This window comes from Macrosteles quadrilineatus, unplaced genomic scaffold (assembly GCF_028750875.1).
Source record: "Macrosteles quadrilineatus isolate MER2022 unplaced genomic scaffold, UCM_ALF_1.0 Scaffold_1__1_contigs__length_201487025, whole genome shotgun sequence".
Lineage (NCBI taxonomy): Eukaryota > Metazoa > Arthropoda > Insecta > Hemiptera > Cicadellidae > Macrosteles > Macrosteles quadrilineatus.
The window spans coordinates 83,228,279-83,245,838 of NW_026542594.1; positions in this window are offsets into that span (position 1 = coordinate 83,228,279).

Sequence of the window (17,560 nt, forward strand, 5' to 3'; positions counted from 1 at the left end):
ATGCCGTTGTTTGCCTTGGCCAGTCCTTTTAACTTTCCGAATGCCTTCATAGTCTTGTCGATTACTTGCTCATAATGTCCTGCAAATTTCAATCCACTTCTTACTGCGACTCCTAAGTACTTAGTCTCATTTGAACACCGAATCGTCACGTCACCCATGTCGAAACGGATGAATCGTTCAACCAACCTTCCTTTCAGGAGCACCATCACAGTCTTTTCCCTCAAAAAAGTCATCTTCCTATCTTCCCCCCACCTAGTGACCAGTTCCAAGGCTCTTGATGCCTTCCTCATTAGACCATGGCTTGTGTTCGACTTCACCAAAAGCAGTCCGTCATCCGCATAGGCTCTCACGGAGATACCTTCCTCGAAAGGCAGCCTCAAAAACCCATCGAACAGGATGTTCCACAACAGAGGGCCCACCACAGATCCTTGGGGGCATCCTTTAGTGATGTTCTTGTTCACCTCTCCGTTGCCAGCTCTTAGTGTCACGGTTCTGCCTCGGAGGTAGTCCCTTACCAATCGGTAGATGTTGTTCGGACATCGCCATCTCCTCAAAACTCTCAGAATCTCTGGCCACCAGGCGGAGTCGAAGGCTCCAGAAATATCCAGGAACAAGCCTACTACGTACTTTTCATCTGTCTCTTCTACTTCTCTTCTCATATCCAGAAGTGCGTCTACATTTCCAACACTTTCCGTGAATCCATATTGCAGTGGATTTGCCCTATTTTCCCTATCCATCCATTCTTTCATCCTTTTCACTATTAATCTTTCGCCTAACTTTCCTAAGACAGGTAAGAGGGTTACTGGCCTGTACGATTTTACCTTACTTGGGTCCTTTTCCTCGCCCTTTAGAAACACTTTGACAATTCCTGTTTTCCACACATCAGGATACCTGCCTTCTCTCAGCATCTTGTTGTACAGGTTTAACAGCGTCCCCTTGATCCTTCCAAACATTCTCTTAACTACTTCGTTCTTTATTCCATCCACTCCCGGGGCTTTCCTATCCTTCAGCAGTGAAACACATGCAGTTAGCTCTCCTTCCATGAAATCTTCCTCATCTATTCCAGTGCTTTCATCAATCATCCTACTTCTAATTCTTGCTTGTTCCTCTGTATCCTGCTCTTCTCTGTCGTCTGGCAGCAATCCTTGTATCATTCTCTCCCTAGGGTCTCTTGCACTGTCTCTGTCATTGTACCGTCTTCTTTTTCCAGGCTAACCAGCACAGTATCCTTTTTCAGCTTCTCTGCAGCAATCTTATAAACCTTTCCCCACGGGTCACCCTCTTCCTCCGCAATAAGCTTTTCCCACATCTTTTTCTTTTGCTTCCTGATTCCCCAAACGTAATCTGTTCTTGACCTAACAAACGCTCTCCTATCATCTTCCCTTCCTGTCCTATTCCAGATCCTACTTATCCTCCTCATCTTCACTCGTAATTCATTTCTCTGTCCACCAGTACACCTCCTTTGTTCCTACTTTCGCTTTTGGAAACTGCTCCTCCATCAGTTTGCACGTCATTTCTGTAATCCTTTCTGCATGAACCTCTGTTGTAGCCGTTTCAACTTCCATTTCATGCTTGCTTCTCTGTAGAGCCTCGTCAAATTTCGCCCAATTTACCTTCCTTAAGCAGTATGATCCTTGCCTCTGTTCATTCTGGATAATCCGATTACTTTGATCTCCTCGCAATTTTATAGTAATTAGCCGATGATCACTTAATGTCTCTTCATGAACTAACCAGTCCTCCATTTTTCCTGAAAGATCCCTTGTCACCAATGTCACGTCAATGTTTGATTTGCCTCCCTGTGTATTTTCAAACGTCGTCCACCTACTAAATTTATTAAGAACCTGCAGATCCCAAGCCAGTACAACATCTTCTACCTTAGATCCTCTCTCATTCGTTGATCCACTGAGCCATAACCCTGACCCCGCATTCAAATCCCCACCACACAGCACTCCTTTATTTCCTTTCTTTCTAATGTTATCAGCTAACCATATCATATGCCCATCTATGGGTTCCGATGGCCTACAGTACAAACTGATCACTTGCATAGCCTTTCCATCATATTCCAGCCTAACACTGACGCACGTTCCATTCGTTTCTCTGGCTTCCATGATAGCTCCGATCTTCTCATTGAACACAAGGATCACGCTTCAAATATCCTCCCTTCCGTTTCGATCATGAAAAACCCTACAACCTGATATCTTTACCTTTCTGCCCAGTGTGTATGGCTCCTGAACCAGAAGAACGTCAATCTTTTCCTGTAAACACCTCCTAATTGCCTCATCTGTAGCTGCCTTTCCCCTACCTAAATTCCACTGGGCTATCCTACAATCCATAATCAATCTTCTCGTTGTTCCTCTTCACTGCCTTTTCATAAGCAGGACACTTTCTTGACCCTGCATCGTGCCTCAGATAACCTCGATTTTCTCTTTTGCAGTTGGCACAACAGACTGCTTCTTTCTTTTTCTTATTAGGGCACACCTTGTAGTCATGCTCACCAGCGCAGTATGAGCAGCTAGGCGTTGTCGCAGTACAACGCTTCGCTATGTGGCCAAACCTTTGGCACTTAAAGCATCTGGCTATGTCTACGTAGTCCTTAACCCTACAGCATTGCCATTCTACAAATATCTTGTCCTGCCTTCGTAGCCAGTTTCGTACTCTCACAGAGCACTCCACCACGATGTGATTCTTCTTCCCAGCTGATTTAACGTCTTTGTACTTATGTCGCACCTCAAACTCCTGTATGAATTGCCCCTGATCAATTTCACTACCTTGCATATTTCTGTTGAAGACTTCTTCCTTAACCTCGTTTTCTGTCAGCTCAGCGTTCACGTCATAAATCATTATGACGGGTCTCTTCTTTGTCGGCTTCTCAACTTTTAAACCTGCATCCGCTAGAGATTTCTCTTTCATCAGATTGTCTATTCCTTCTTCGTTCTCTGCTTCCACGATGACTCCATTCCGGATGTTAACTATTCTTCCAACCTTTAATCCTATTTCCTGCGGTTTCACTAACCTCTTAAGAGTGCTTAGAACTTCGGCGCTCTCCTGGTTGTCACTCTTCACTGTTACAATCTTAGGCGGTGGAAGCACGGGGCCTTTCACGCCTGTGACCTTTGGCACCGTAACTCTAGGAACGGTTGGGGAATCCTTCTTCAGAGCTGTAGAGTAGCTCACTCCACCTGCGCCTGATCCGATCTTATCCGTCAGATTTACCATCTCATGCCGCACAGTTGAGCTCACAATCTTCAAAAACTCTGTTCGTTCCTCCAATCTAGTCTCCATCCTGACTCTCTCCTCTCTAGCCCTAATCAGCTCTTCCTGGAACTTGTTTAGGTACCTCCCGAACTTCTCCGTCTGAGGCTTTGTCACCATTTTTATGATGGTTGGCTGCTTGAACCATCCCTTCATCTTCTCCAATACCAAGCTCAATCCTACTAATGGGTCTTCATCATCCTCCTTAATTTCCTCACCCGATTCCAAATCCTCAGTCTTCCTGGTTTTTCGCTTTTTCTCTTTCTCCTTTTCCTCCGGACTTTTAATTCTCGTACTTCTTAGCTTCTCCGCCTCGGACTCCAACTCCGCCATACTGCTGGATCCCGAACGATAGCCTTCTCCTAACCCAGGCATCCTGGAGCTACTCAACCTTCTTTTCCTCTCATGTCTCTCCAGAAACTCTTTTTCAGCCGCTATCCGGTCCTCATCAGCCTTTCTAGCTTCTTGTTTCCTGGCCTCCTCTTCCTCCTTACGTCTTATTTTCTCCTTCACTACTTGATCCATGATTTTCTTAAATTCAAAATGCTGTTTAGTATGTCAAAAGTTTTTCTTTTTTTTTCTATTAAAATATTTCAGCCTGTAACCTGAAAACTACAAAACAAATTCATTGGTGTTGGGGGTTTTTTTGAGTTCCCCGGTTCAAAGGATTATTGCCAATCACTCCTGCGCCGTCCATCGGCCGAGGCCCTACATTTCACCAATCAGGCCAAACCTCCTCCGACACCGATGCCCACCTATCACAGTCGCAGGCACCCGCATTTGCCCATGGTTCTTGAGCCGATTTCCGACAATTTTGAAGCACCACTTTCAGCGTGGCGAGGCTGCTTACTAACGGTGGCCCCCACTGTTTTCAATTTCACAGCAGTGGCTGCCATCAAGCTTAGGTCTGGAGTTGGCATGTGAAGGCATCCCCACTAGCGTCCCCCATTACACCGACCAGAATGCTAGGGGAGGTCTGGTTCACGATGGTGACCAGTTCAGATTCAGGGCCGTTTGCCATGGGCAAGCCATGACGTCCCCGGACACCCAATCCGCCTTCGTGTTTTTCAAAGACCCCACAAACACCGCCTCTGTTCCACAGACCGCCACTTGATTTCCCTTGATTCCACTTCAATGCCAGGGGTAGGCAGGCACGTTCTGGCAGTGAACGTCGGGACTCGTGTGAAACGTTTTGTGTTTTTTTTGCTTTGTTGTTTTTTGGGTTTTTTTTGTTTTTTGTGTTTTGGTTTCACACGTCAGGTCAAGACCTAGGATTTTTAGGTCGAGACCCGGGATGTCAGCCTAGCTATCAACAATCTATGGTTGATAGTACAAATCCATCCAACGTCCCTTAAACTTGGCTTGTTAAATACAGCCTAATCTCCTTAAGGGAGAAAAGGTTTGGGCTATTGCGACTCCTAGGAGTCGGGCCATGCTTCGCCAACTCGCCAGGCCGGAAGAGGTGTTTGGCCGAAGCCCAGCGGTCCCTCCACCATCCCTGGTTTAAGTCAGAGACTTATTCACTAGGCCGCTTTCCTGAAATATCTTCGGATTCCTCTTCCTGCTTTCAGCTTCAATCTATGTCCTTCCAGGCACATTCTGTGCCTAACCAACACCTCTCCCCTCACCTAGTACCCTCTGTACTAGGATCATCGGATTATTTTTTTCTTTCTTTCCAATCTTCTTAATGTTATCTTTCTTTCCTAACATTTTTCTTTTCAAATTCCAGCCTGTCTTCCTGCATTTTCAAATTCATGCTTTTTTTCTTCCCTATCCTTCGGCACATTCTGGCAAACTCCAGCGCAGATTCTTTGGTTCTTAAGAAGTTGATCTTCTCCCAAACCCATGTCTTGGGCCAGGCCGGAAGAGAGAGAGAGGTGTTTGGCCGAAGCCCAGCGGTCCCTCCACCACCCCTGGTTTAAGTCAGAGACTTATTCACCAGGCCGCTTTCCTGAAATATCTTCGGATTCGTCTTCCTGCTGTCAGCTTCAATCCATGTCCTTCCAGGCACATTCTGTGCCTAACCAACACCTCTCCCCTCACCTAGTACCCTCTGTACTAGGATCATCGGATTTTTTTTTCTTTCTTTCCAATCTTCTGTAAGGTACCAAATTTTAAGGGGGGTAAAAACGTACTGCGAATAAATGAACATCAGAACTTACCCGATTTTTAACCACAATAGCCTACTCCGAGCCCTATGTGTTGGCCATAGCTTGGGCTATGGGCCAAAGAACGTAGGCCTATTTTCATTCACAGTGAAGTACACAAACACATCCACAACTACATATTTATTCATAATAGCACTTCGTTTCACATAATAAAGTTAAACCGGCCGATTTTACAGATATTTAACGCCGCCGACGACATAACCCCAAACTGGTGTTTATTTGTTGACAGACGACAGACGAAACTAGACCAGCTCAACAAGTGAATTTGCGATCAGCTGTTGTTTAGTAGTACTTGAGTTCGCCGCTTGAGCGCGTAAGCTTCGAGCGGGGAGGAATGAAGGATTTTACTCCAAGACAGGATTATTATTCGTTCGTACGCCGTCTTCGAAGTAACTTCGTCGTTACATCTACGCTCGCACGATAATCGACACGACTGTACGATTTTGTTACGAAGGTTAGCTAGCATACTTAGTTAGGACCTTTTCACGTTTTACGTTATTTTCATTTCACGCAATTCTAAATCTATTATTCGTATTCGCTTTATTAAAGTCCCGATTCGAATTATCTAAATTTAATAACTTAACTTGAGTCTTGACCCGCTAGTTCCTGCCTGCCAGTGACTAGCGGTGGCTATCGTTTATTTAGTTTTAATTAATTATTTTCGAAATTACGATTTCTCCGTTCGCTTAACAAATAATTATCACGTCTAAATTATATCTCGTTTTCACCGTTTTAATACCCCGGACTTGTCGTCTAAGTTCTAAACCCCGTCTTTGGCGGGTGAAAGAATCAAGTCTTGGGAGCAGGCTGATTTGAACAATCAGTCACGTAAATTAATATTAAATTTATTTTAAACCTCTCACGTTAAATTATCCGTCCAGTTATATTAATTAGGCCCGACGACTCTGTAGGAATTGCTTTTTACATTAGATTCGATTTTATTATTTACCAACGTCCTTAGCCAGATAGTTTACAGTTTAATACGAGTATTTATATCACATTGGCTTCAGATTGAATACTCGTCGGCCCTACAGAGTCATTCTAAAAGTTAGGCAAAATTCTCCACAACACGTTAACGAAGGCTGGGATGATATAGCAGCAAACGGTTTTGTGATTATTGGAAGAACCCGTTGGGAAGCATCGGTCAGCCGATGACCCCGACGGTGACTTCGATATCGTGGACTACCGCCTCTGCGGCCCATGATATCTGAATTCGAACGCAGTTGCTGGAACCTCCTTCCACGCACCAGGAGACGGCCAGCGTACGAGATATACTCGGGACTCCCACCGAACATCCTTCACCCGTTCGACGAACCCTCGAAGTGTTGGTAAAGCTGCTAGCCAACATCCCATCGCCCAGGCAAGATATTCCGTCGCGCATCACGATCTTCGGTCCAACGACGGAACACGATCATTACGTAACGTCAGATAGCCGCAACGATTGACTAGCGATTTGCCCGACGCCGTACGACCTCCGAGTGGAGCCGTAAGCTCCATTTCATAACGCAATTCACGGGAACCGTCAGCCGCCAACGCGCCCCCAGAGATGACCGACCCTTCGTCGACGTGGTCATCTCAGGTGAGACGTTCGGCGCCCTCGTCGACACCGGCTCGTCAGTCAGTCTGATTGGAGATCGTGCGTCACCTTCGGACTTGCGGCGTCATACCCGACCAGACTGACGTCAACCTACGTATAGCCAACGGAGCGAGTTGCCGTGTCTCGGATCGGTACAGAGTGGACGGTGAAATCGTGGGCCAGACGTATTCGTGGGATGCCCTACATGTCCCGAGCCTGAGTGTGGAGGTGGTACTCGGCATTCGGTGTATTACTGACCTCGCTCTTGTCAGTGTACACACCGCCGTACAGAGCCTCCGCAACGACGACGTTCCCCCTTCCTGTCCGGTCAACGCTATCCAGACATTGACCTCCGACGAAGACACGCGACTCGCGGAATTTTTATATTATATTATATTATATTTGTTGTCATGAGAGCCGAAGCCCCCTGACTGCATACCCGGTACCTATCCTTCAGGACATACCCGGGCCCCATGATGTAGGCCGAAGCTTACGCATCAACCTTTAGCACATCATGGGCGGATGACTTAAGGTCATCAGGCTCGCCGGCTGCCGAAGCAGACCCTTCGGAAAGAGGGTTGCCCCTCAATCCTAACCAGGGATTCCGGCTGCTTGTTTAAGCGTCACTCCACCTGGGTTCCACAGGTCGGAACCTAGAGGTCCATAGTAGAGCGCCCCGACGCATTTAGTGCAAGCAACACTCGGGACCTATCTAATCCCTGACAGGCAGAACCCGCCATCGATAGCCAGGAGGAAGGGGACCATCAGCACGCTGACGGGGGGAACCCCAACCTCCCATTTACACCGCTGCCCGATCGAGGCCTTACCCATTGCTGGGAAACCAGAGATAACCAGAGCGATAGATCCCCAGATACCCCTGGCGGGCTCGGACCCAGCACCCGATCTACTTCGTTTGCCCGTCAGACCCAACATCACTGCCAGGCCATCAGGGTTTCCCAAAAGGAGGCAGGTATAGAAGTGGGACCCACCCGGATGAACCTATCCACCAGAGGTGGCGACACCCTTGACTCAATTGAGGTTCCGGGAAGAACCCCCCACACTCAAGATAACCATACCGTCCGTGCTCAGAGACAGGGATAGGTTTGCATAAGTACCTACAAACCGTTGCCCTCACACTGCGGAAAGTTACGTTGCCCTTGAGTGTCCCCGTGAGCTGCGGGTACTTGCCCGTTTTCACCTCCAGGAAAGGTTACTTCCAAAGTCGAGGATTTGCCCACTGAATGCTGGTCGCACACAACAAGCAGGCCGAATCCCAAAGAACCACAGACACAGGTAGGTTAGAGATTATGATGTACTTCCATCTCTCCTAGAGCTAAACACCCCTCCATCCTGGATAAAGGAATGTCACTGGGACCCGATGCCCAGTCGACCATGTCTGAGGCCAACTTGAAAATGCCGATACCAACACGGAGCATTTACCTCCCCTCTGGGGGCTAGGTATTTCACCTCCCAGGACGAGGCTACTTCCAAAGTCGAGGATATGCCTCACAAAATGCCAGTCGTACACGACAGGTAGGACTCAGTCACAACCACAAGCTACAGGCAGGTGAAAGATCTATGAACTTAATCAACACTAGCAGAGCTGAACACCCCCACCACCCTGAATGGAGGGAATGTCACTGGGTACTCTCACTTTGGGTAAACCCAAAGAGGCTGGCTTGTCCAGTCGTCCATAGCTTGTGGTCTACCTGAAGTGCCGGTTCCAACACCGGGCAATTACCTCCCCTCTGGTACTACTCGCGGAATTCCTGGAACGCGAACTACCACTGTTTGACGACGTTTCGGGGAAGACGGCGTTGGCTGAGCACACGATACGGCTCAAAGAAAACGCCGCCCCCGTCAAGCAGCGGTATTATCCCAGAAATCCCGCGATGCAAGCTATCATCGACGAAGAGGTGGCGACGATGCTCCGCGATGGTGTTATCGAACCATTGGATAGCCCCTGGAGTTCGCCAGTCGTGCTGACGAGGAAGAGCAACGGCAAATTTCGTTTTTGCATCGATATGCGCAAAGTTAACGAATGCTCTGTCCCCGACGCGTATCCGTTGCCCAGAATCAACGCCATTCTGGAGAAACTACGGCCGGCGAGATACATCAGTACACTGGACTTGAAGCAAGGCTATTGGCAGGTGCCGTTAGCGAAGGAAAGCCGACCGATCACCGCGTTCACCGTACCCGGGTTAGGAACCGCAGGGGGCTCACGCTTGCGTGGGTTCGTGGCCTGGGCGACCACGCGGACCCTAGCTCTCCCAGAGGGGAGGTAACTGCCCGGTGTCAGACCCGGCACTTCAGGTAGACCACAGTTATGGACGACTGGTAAGCGCCAGCCCCTTAGGGGGAGCCTCCAGTGACATTCCCTCCATTCAGGGTGGGGGGGGGGGTGTTTAGCTCTCAGTGATGCCGTTAATTCCGCCTCTCCTCATCTACCTGTAACTGTGGTTGTGACTGAGTCCTACCTGTTGTGTTCGACTGACATTTTGTGAGGCATATCCTCGACTTTGGAAGTAGCCTCGTCCTGGGAGGTGAAATACCTAGCCCCCAGAGGGGAGGTAAATGCTCCGTGTTGGTATCGGCATTTTCAAGTTGGCCACAGATATGGTCGACTGGGCATCGGGTCCCAGTGACATTCCTTTATCCAGGATGGAGGGGTGTTTAGCTCTAGGAGAGATGGAAGTACATCATAATCTCTAACCTACCTGTGTCTGTGGTTCTTTGGGATTCGGCCTGCTTGTTGTGTGCGACCAGCATTCAGTGGGCAAATCCTCGACTTTGGAAGTAACCTTTCCTGGAGGTGAAAACGGGCAAGTACCCGCAGCTCACGGGGACACTCAAGGGCAACGTAACTTTCCGCAGTGTGAGGGCAACGGTTTGTAGGTACTTATGCAAACCTATCCCTGTCTCTGAGCACGGACGGTATGGTTATCTTGAGTGTGGGGGGTTCTTCCCGGAACCTCAATTGAGTCAAGGGTGTCGCCACCTCTGGTGGATAGGTTCATCCGGGTGGGTCCCACTTCTATACCTGCCTCCTTTTGGGAAACCCTGATGGCCTGGCAGTGATGTTGGGTCTGACGGGCAAACGAAGTAGATCGGGTGCTGGGTCCGAGCCCGCCAGGGGTATCTGGGGATCTATCGCTCTGGATATCTCTGGTTCCCAGCAATGGGTCAGGCCTCGATCGGGCAGCGGTGTAAATGGGAGGTTGGGGTTCCCCCCGTCAGCGTGCTGATGGTCTCCTTCCTCCTGGCTATTGATGGCGGGTTCTGCCTGTCAGGGATTAGATAGGTCCCGAGTGTTGCTTGCACTAAATGCGTCGGGGCGCTCTACTATGGACCTCTAGGTTCCGACCTAGTGGAACCCAGGTGGAGTGACGCTTAAACAAGCAGCCGGAATCCCTGGTTAGGATTGAGGGGCAACCCTCTTTCCGAAGGGTCTGCTTCGGCAGCCGGCGAGCCTGATGACCTTAAGTCATCCGCCCATGATGTGCTAAAGGTTGATGCGTAAGCTTCGGCCTACATCATGGGGCCCGGGTATGTCCTGAAGGATAGGTACCGGGTAAGCAGTCAGGGGGCTTCGGCTCTCATGACAACAAATGTAAATGTAAATGTAAATGTAATGTACCCGGGTTAGGCCTATTCCAGTTCACGGTTATGCCCTTTGGACTCCATTCCGCCTGAGCGACCTTTCAACGCCTCCTGGACAAGGTCATCGGTCCAGAGCTTGAGCCGAAGGTGTTCGCCTACCTCGACGACCTCGTTGTGGTGTCCGCCACGTTTACTGAGCACTTGCAAATCCTCCGGGTGGTCTTCGAACGCCTTAGAAAGGCTGGCCTACGTTTAAACCCAGATAAGTGTAACTTCTGCAAAAAGGAGCTCAGATATCTCGGACACGTCGTCAACAACGAGGGGATATCGACCGACCCAGAGAAGGTCCGTGCTATCGCCGAGTTCCCGCGACCTACTAACGCAAAACCCTTCGGAGCTTTCTCGGTCTCGCGTCTTGGTACCGTCGTTTCGTGGACAGGTTTGCCCAAGTAACCGCCCCGATGCGACAACTACTGAAGAAGAACGCTCGGTGGCTGTGGGGCCCTGACCAGGATGAATCGTTCGAGGAACTTAAACGACGCCTTACCTCCGCCCCTGTCCTGGCCTGTCCTGACTTCTCGGTCCCGTTTGTCCTCCAGACCGACGCGTCGACCATCGGTCTTGGAGCCGCTCTCACGCAGAACCAAGAATCCGGCAAGTCGTAATCGCGTACGCCAGCCGACTGCTTACGGACCAAGAGAAGAACTATACAACGACGGAGTTAGAGTGTCTTGCTCTGGTTTGGGCGACCCGGAAATTCAAGCCGTACCTCGAGGGTTACAAGTTCGTCGCCATAACCGACCACGTCGCGCTGAAATGGCTAATGAGGCTACACGAGCCTAGCGGACGCCTGGCGCGGTGGGTGATGGAACTTCAGCAGTACACCTTCGAGATCAAGTACCGGAAGGGCACCCTGAACCGCGGCGCCGACGCTTTATCGAGGCAACCCGTGACCAACGAGGGTCAATCGGGCCTGGTCGTGGTGAGTCATCTCACATCGGAGGTGACAGACGCGCCTCGCGAGCGACGCACGACCAGACGCAGGGAATCGACGAGACCGGAAGACCAACCGAGTGACGCGACGCAATCCGACGCACGCCCCGACGAAGCCAACGACGTCCCTCCGACTGATTGGTACGACCGGTTGTACGCAGCTGTGACCGCAAACCCTCGACGCTATCCGCGATATCAAATCGTGGAGAACCGCCTTTACCGAACCTCCCAACGCCATGGGAGTGGTGGTAAGCTGTCCTGGAGAATGTGCGTTCCTCCAGGGCAAGTAGAGGCGGTACTACGACAGAACCACGATGACGCTACATCAGGACACCTTGGTGTCAAGAAAACACTTCGCCGTGTAGGGCCCGAATATTTTTGGCCTGGATGGCGTCGGGAGACGAAAGCCTACGTGAGATCCTGTGATGCCTGCCAAAAGTACAAGGTGGCGCAGACGAAACCGGTGGGGAAGATGTACTTCCGGGCCCCAAAAGGTCCATGGTACACGGTGTCTGCCGACCAAGTGGGTCCGCTACCCAGGTCGGGCAAGGGCCACCGCTTCCTGCTGGTGATCCAGGACACGTACAGCAAGTGGGTTGAGTTATGTCCTATCGGGTCGGCAACGGCCAAGAACGTTGTCAGCAAGACTAAAGAGATGCTCCTTCGATACGGAGCACCTGAGTCCATAATCACCGACAACGGGACTCAGTTCGTTTCGAACCTCTTTAGGGACCTGGCGACGGATTGGGACATAACTTTCACGAACACAGCTCCCTACAGTCCGCAATCAAACCCGGTGGAACGAGTCAAACCGCGTTGTGAAGACCATGATTTCTCAGTTCGTTAAAGAGAATCATAGGTCATGGGACGCCCATATCGCCGAGCTTCAGTTCGCCATAAACACCGCCGTCCACGATTCGACGGGTTACACGCCGGCGATGTTAACGTTAGGCCGTTATGCCAATTCCAGCCTACAAAATAGCCAAGAAGCTAGATAAAATAATAAAGGATCAAATTTTATTGGAAAATAGTCATAGTATAAAAAATAGCCTAGAACTTGTTGATAGAATTAAGAACCATGCTGTTAAAGATAACCACAAATTGGCATCATTTGACATCGTAAATTTGTACACCAACGTCCCCGTTCAAGAAACAATAGCTCTCTTACACCAAAACCTCATTAAAAACTCAAGTTTATCCAGAGAGTCGGTAAATGAGTTAGTTTCACTCACAAGATTAGTACTAAATCAGAATTACCTACTTCAGATTCAACAATGACTATTATTCCCAGAAAGAAGGGCTGGCAATGGGTTCCCCCCTCTCCAGTATTTTAGCAGAGATTTTTCTCAACAACCTGGAAAATAAACATTTATTTTCTGATTCCAACCGCTACAAAGAAAAGATCCTGTTTTATTTCAGATATGTAGACGACACTATTGTTTTGTTCAACGGAAACAGTAGACAGTTGTCGTTACTCAACGCATACTTATGTGGCATTCACAGCAACATGAAGTTTACATTGGAGGAAGAAAACAATAATTGTTTGAATTTTCTGGACCTCACCATAAAAAAGCATCAAAATAAATTTGAGTTTAAAATATTCAGGAAACCAACATGCACTGACCAGACCATTCACTCAGAATCGCATCATCCGTATTCACACAAATTAGCTGCATATAATAGTTTCATACACCGATTGCTCACAATTCCAATGAATGAACAGGACTACAACGAAGAAGTAATTACAATAAAACATATAGCCGTATCAAATAGTTATCCAAGTAGTATTGTGGATAAACTCATCTACAAACATAAAAATAAAACAGGAACTAATAATAAACAGAACAATTTCATCTCTGCAAAATTTGGCACCTTTATGAGCAATAAATATAAAAATCTCATGGCAAAAAACAAAATCACTGTTTCCTTTAGAACAGAAAACAAGCTTGGTTCATTGTTAAAGGAACGCAGCCCCACGATGACGCAATCTTTTGATAAATCTGGCGTTTACAAGATCAATTGTACCGATTGTACGAAATATTACATCGGCCAAACAGCACGTTCCTTTACAAAAAGATTCAAAGAGCATATTCCAAAAGCGTCAACAGCCCACCAAACATCATCTTTTGCCGAGCATTTAATATCCCAAGGCCACAATTATACCAACATTAGCAGCAATATGGATATTCTACATTTTTCTAAAAACAGATATAAAATTAACACATTGGAAGAGTTCGAGATATATAAGGCAGTAAAATCCGACCACCATAATGTACTAAATGACCAACAATTTTTCTCGTCTAATTTTATGTATGACACCGCCATCGGTTTACTGGAGAGGGGAGGTGTGATTGAGTGATTGACAGGACGCAACCTGGGATGATAAGACAACGGACGTACACCACTGCACTGACCACCCGCAGTCTGGACTCAAACTCCGTCGGGTTAGCGTCGTCTGTTTTCTTAACTGATCAGTTACCATAAATGTCTCGTATTCGTGTTTGTGTCGTGTTTAAATGATTATTTATTATTTTCGTGTAATATGACGAAAGAAAACTCTTCGTATGAAGAAAGAAAACTGTCCTTGTGCAGCCTGATGATGGTGTCACACAGACACCGAAACTAGTTGTGTCAACAACAAAATTGGATTGCTTAATAGCAGGTATTTTAACCTTTTATAATTTGAATTTTGCTTTAAGCACAATGCTGCCTAGTGAGTTTTGGGATGACCCGCCATAGAAACACAAATTAGTGGAACTACTATTAAGTTTAGGATTCTCATTGTCAAGAATAGTTTTTAGATCTCGTAGCCCCATAACGTTACAAGTTGCACCTGAGTCAAGCTGGAACTTTCTGAGCTTTTTGTTGACCATCATTTTTACAAAAAGTCGTTTTTAGCGAATTTCCCTATAGGGAAGTAGCTATTACCGTAGGTCTCATGGTAAGACCTAAGCCCGGGACCGATTTACTTTTTCATTTTGATGTCCCCAGAGGCCAAAAACACCATTCGTTCAAATTTATATATATATATATATATATGTGTCCATCCGCACGATAACTTGAGTAATTTTTGTCCGATTTTGATAAAATTTGGTTTGAAGGTGTAAGGCGGGATAAACTTGAATGAGTTCGCGAATCAGCATGATCGGACTATGGGAACGGGGGTTTATGGGGGGTTTTATGGGGTAAAAATAGGTTTTTCCCATTTTTGACCCTAAAAACACGAAATTTCACAATTTCTTTTTAAACCATTTTGTAGAGCTTAAAAAAACAAATAATTGAGTTTATTGAAGCGTTATTATGCGCCTAATTGTTACGGAGAAAATTCAAAAAAATTGTAATTTTGAAATTCCCATGTTATTCTTATGGAGAATAAGTCAACTGTTGTAGTTTGCTTGTTTATGAACATATTTTCATTGATTTTGGAAAATACTTTTATTTCTTACTAAACTATTATCATTTTATAAAAAAATCTTTTTTACCCTCCCTGTTGCAGCAAACCTAAGTACTCGTTAAACTAATTCTATTTAAATAGGAAATAAATGTGCTATTTTTATGGAGGGATTTTAGTGTAAATCCAATCAGGTTAATGGAAATTCGCTTAGTCTGCAGGTTTGCTGCGGCGGGGGTGTTTTGTACAAGACAAGCGTCTACAGCCTGACTGATCACTTATTGCAAACGAAAAAAATTGGTCACTGAAGAAGAAGAACCATCTTGTTGATGACTGCGGTCTGTCGTCTGTTGCTTGGCACAGACTTATTTACCTGGGTAGTGGGTGGGAGGGAACCCAGGTATAACGATATAACCTCAAAACGAACCAGAACAAAACCAACCAATACTATATTTTATTTTATATTATTTTTTCTTGAATCCTAAAATATAAATATAAGCTATTTTTAATGTTGGCGTTATCATTTATCTCTTAGTTCTTAATATTATTGCAACAACATTTGTTACTTGAATTTCCAAATTAGTAAGATAGGCCTAACTTGTGTTCTAATTAACTAGACACTTGCATACTTTCTTGGGTGAGAGGATTAACCTATTTTAAGCCTACCAGGATAGTATAATTTTATGTTAATAAACCAAATTTAATTCTGATTCGATTAAACCAATGGCAAATTTATAACACTAGTCTTAATGTGTTGAAAATTGAACTGTCCTCAAACCCATGTCATGACCATTTTTTACCAGGTCCTTAAGTAATCACGTGCTGTTTTAAGTAAATTTAATTTGGAGTAAATTTGCAATTTCTTCCATTAATAATGGTTTAGTTGAATCGTTAAGTTCCATCAGTAGTTCCGCGTTCTTTGAGACGTGCCATGCTTAAAATTCTACATTCTTCTCACCAAGGTGTTGAGTCTTGTTTAAGAAGAGCAAGAGAAGTGTTATTTTTAATTCAGTATTGGTTATACCTACAACAAGTTGGTCGCAAATTAGAGTATCTTCAAGGCCTGTCTTGTTGAGATTTGCTAAAGAATCAATGTCACACAATCGTATTTGCTCTTTTAGACGACCTATAAAGTCTTTAATCGTTTCATCAGTCTTTTGAACAATGACATTAAAAATAAATCTCTCATACAAAGAATTATTTGTCCCTAAAAAATACTTATCCAAAGCTTCAATTACCTGATCCAGGGTTGATTCATTGGAGCCAAGTATTCTTTCAATCAAACATAGTCCATCACGGCCAATTACTGTTGAAAACATGACCATCTTCAGTTTAGGTGTACTTAACCTTGTACCACCTAATGCTTCTGCTTCAGCTAATATTACATAGCTCTTCCATTGTTTCTTGAACACTTCCCAGTTTTCTCGTACTCGCGTTGGGTCACTTAAGTCCAGTGGATTCGGTACTACTGACACCATGTTCATTTATGTATTAATTAAAACTATTTTAATTAAATAATCAATTCGAAACAAGAAAGTGTTTATTCTGAGAACTCATAACATAAGATATTTAACAACTAGAGATCAGCTGGTTATAGCAATACCAACAATATTACAGAAGCTTCTTTCGAGAGTGTCTTTCAGAATAATTTATCTATAGAGCTTGCCAGTCCAAGAACTCTCCAACGCCGTAGAAAGGATGGTGGTGCAGCCAATCCCGGAGGTCTGTCTTCAGCTTCTCAGGACTGGAACTCTTGATTTCAGCTGGCATGTGGTTGAAAGATTTGGCTCCGATGTTCGAAGGCTTACTCTCATATCTTCTACTGTGGTGTGTAGGTAGATTGAAATTACAGGCATGCCGGGTAAAGTGCTGGTGAACATTATCATTCCGTGGTTATCTTGATTTGCAGGCCATGGTGACAACTTCAAGTATGTAAGTATTTATTAGTGTTAATATCTTTAAGTCCACGAATGCTTGTCTGCAACTTGCCCTTTATTCTAAGTCCGCCATAACCCGAACAGCCTCTTTCTGCAGAACTAACACACGTTGTAGGTTTTTCCCAGCAGTGGCGCCCCAAAGATCTATTCCATATTTAATGCGGCTGTCCAGTAAAGCAAAATAGGTGGTTTTTACTGCATCATATGTGCTAATGGCTTTAATATGCGTCTTAAAGCATATATACTGCTGCTTAATTTCTGACAGAGGCTGTTGATCTGAGATTAGAGTCTAATATTATTCCAAGGTGTTTAAGAAAGAGATCATGGCTGAGGCATTCGAAGGCTTTGCTTGGATCAAGAAATATTCCAACAATGCTTTCACCACTCTCAAGCTGATCAAGACTATACTCTACCAAGTCCACAAGGGCCGTCAAAGTTGATTTCTTCTTTCGGAAGCCGTGTTGATTTTCTAGGTCGATGCTGTTCCATCGGTCTTCGATTCGGGAGAGTATAACTTTCTCAATAATCTTTGAAAAGGTTATTTCAAAGATACTAAGAAAATAGGGCGGAAGTTCCCAAGCTCGTGTTTATTTCCCTTTTTATGTAGTGGTATCACCTTAGTGGTCTTCAGTTTACTGGGGAA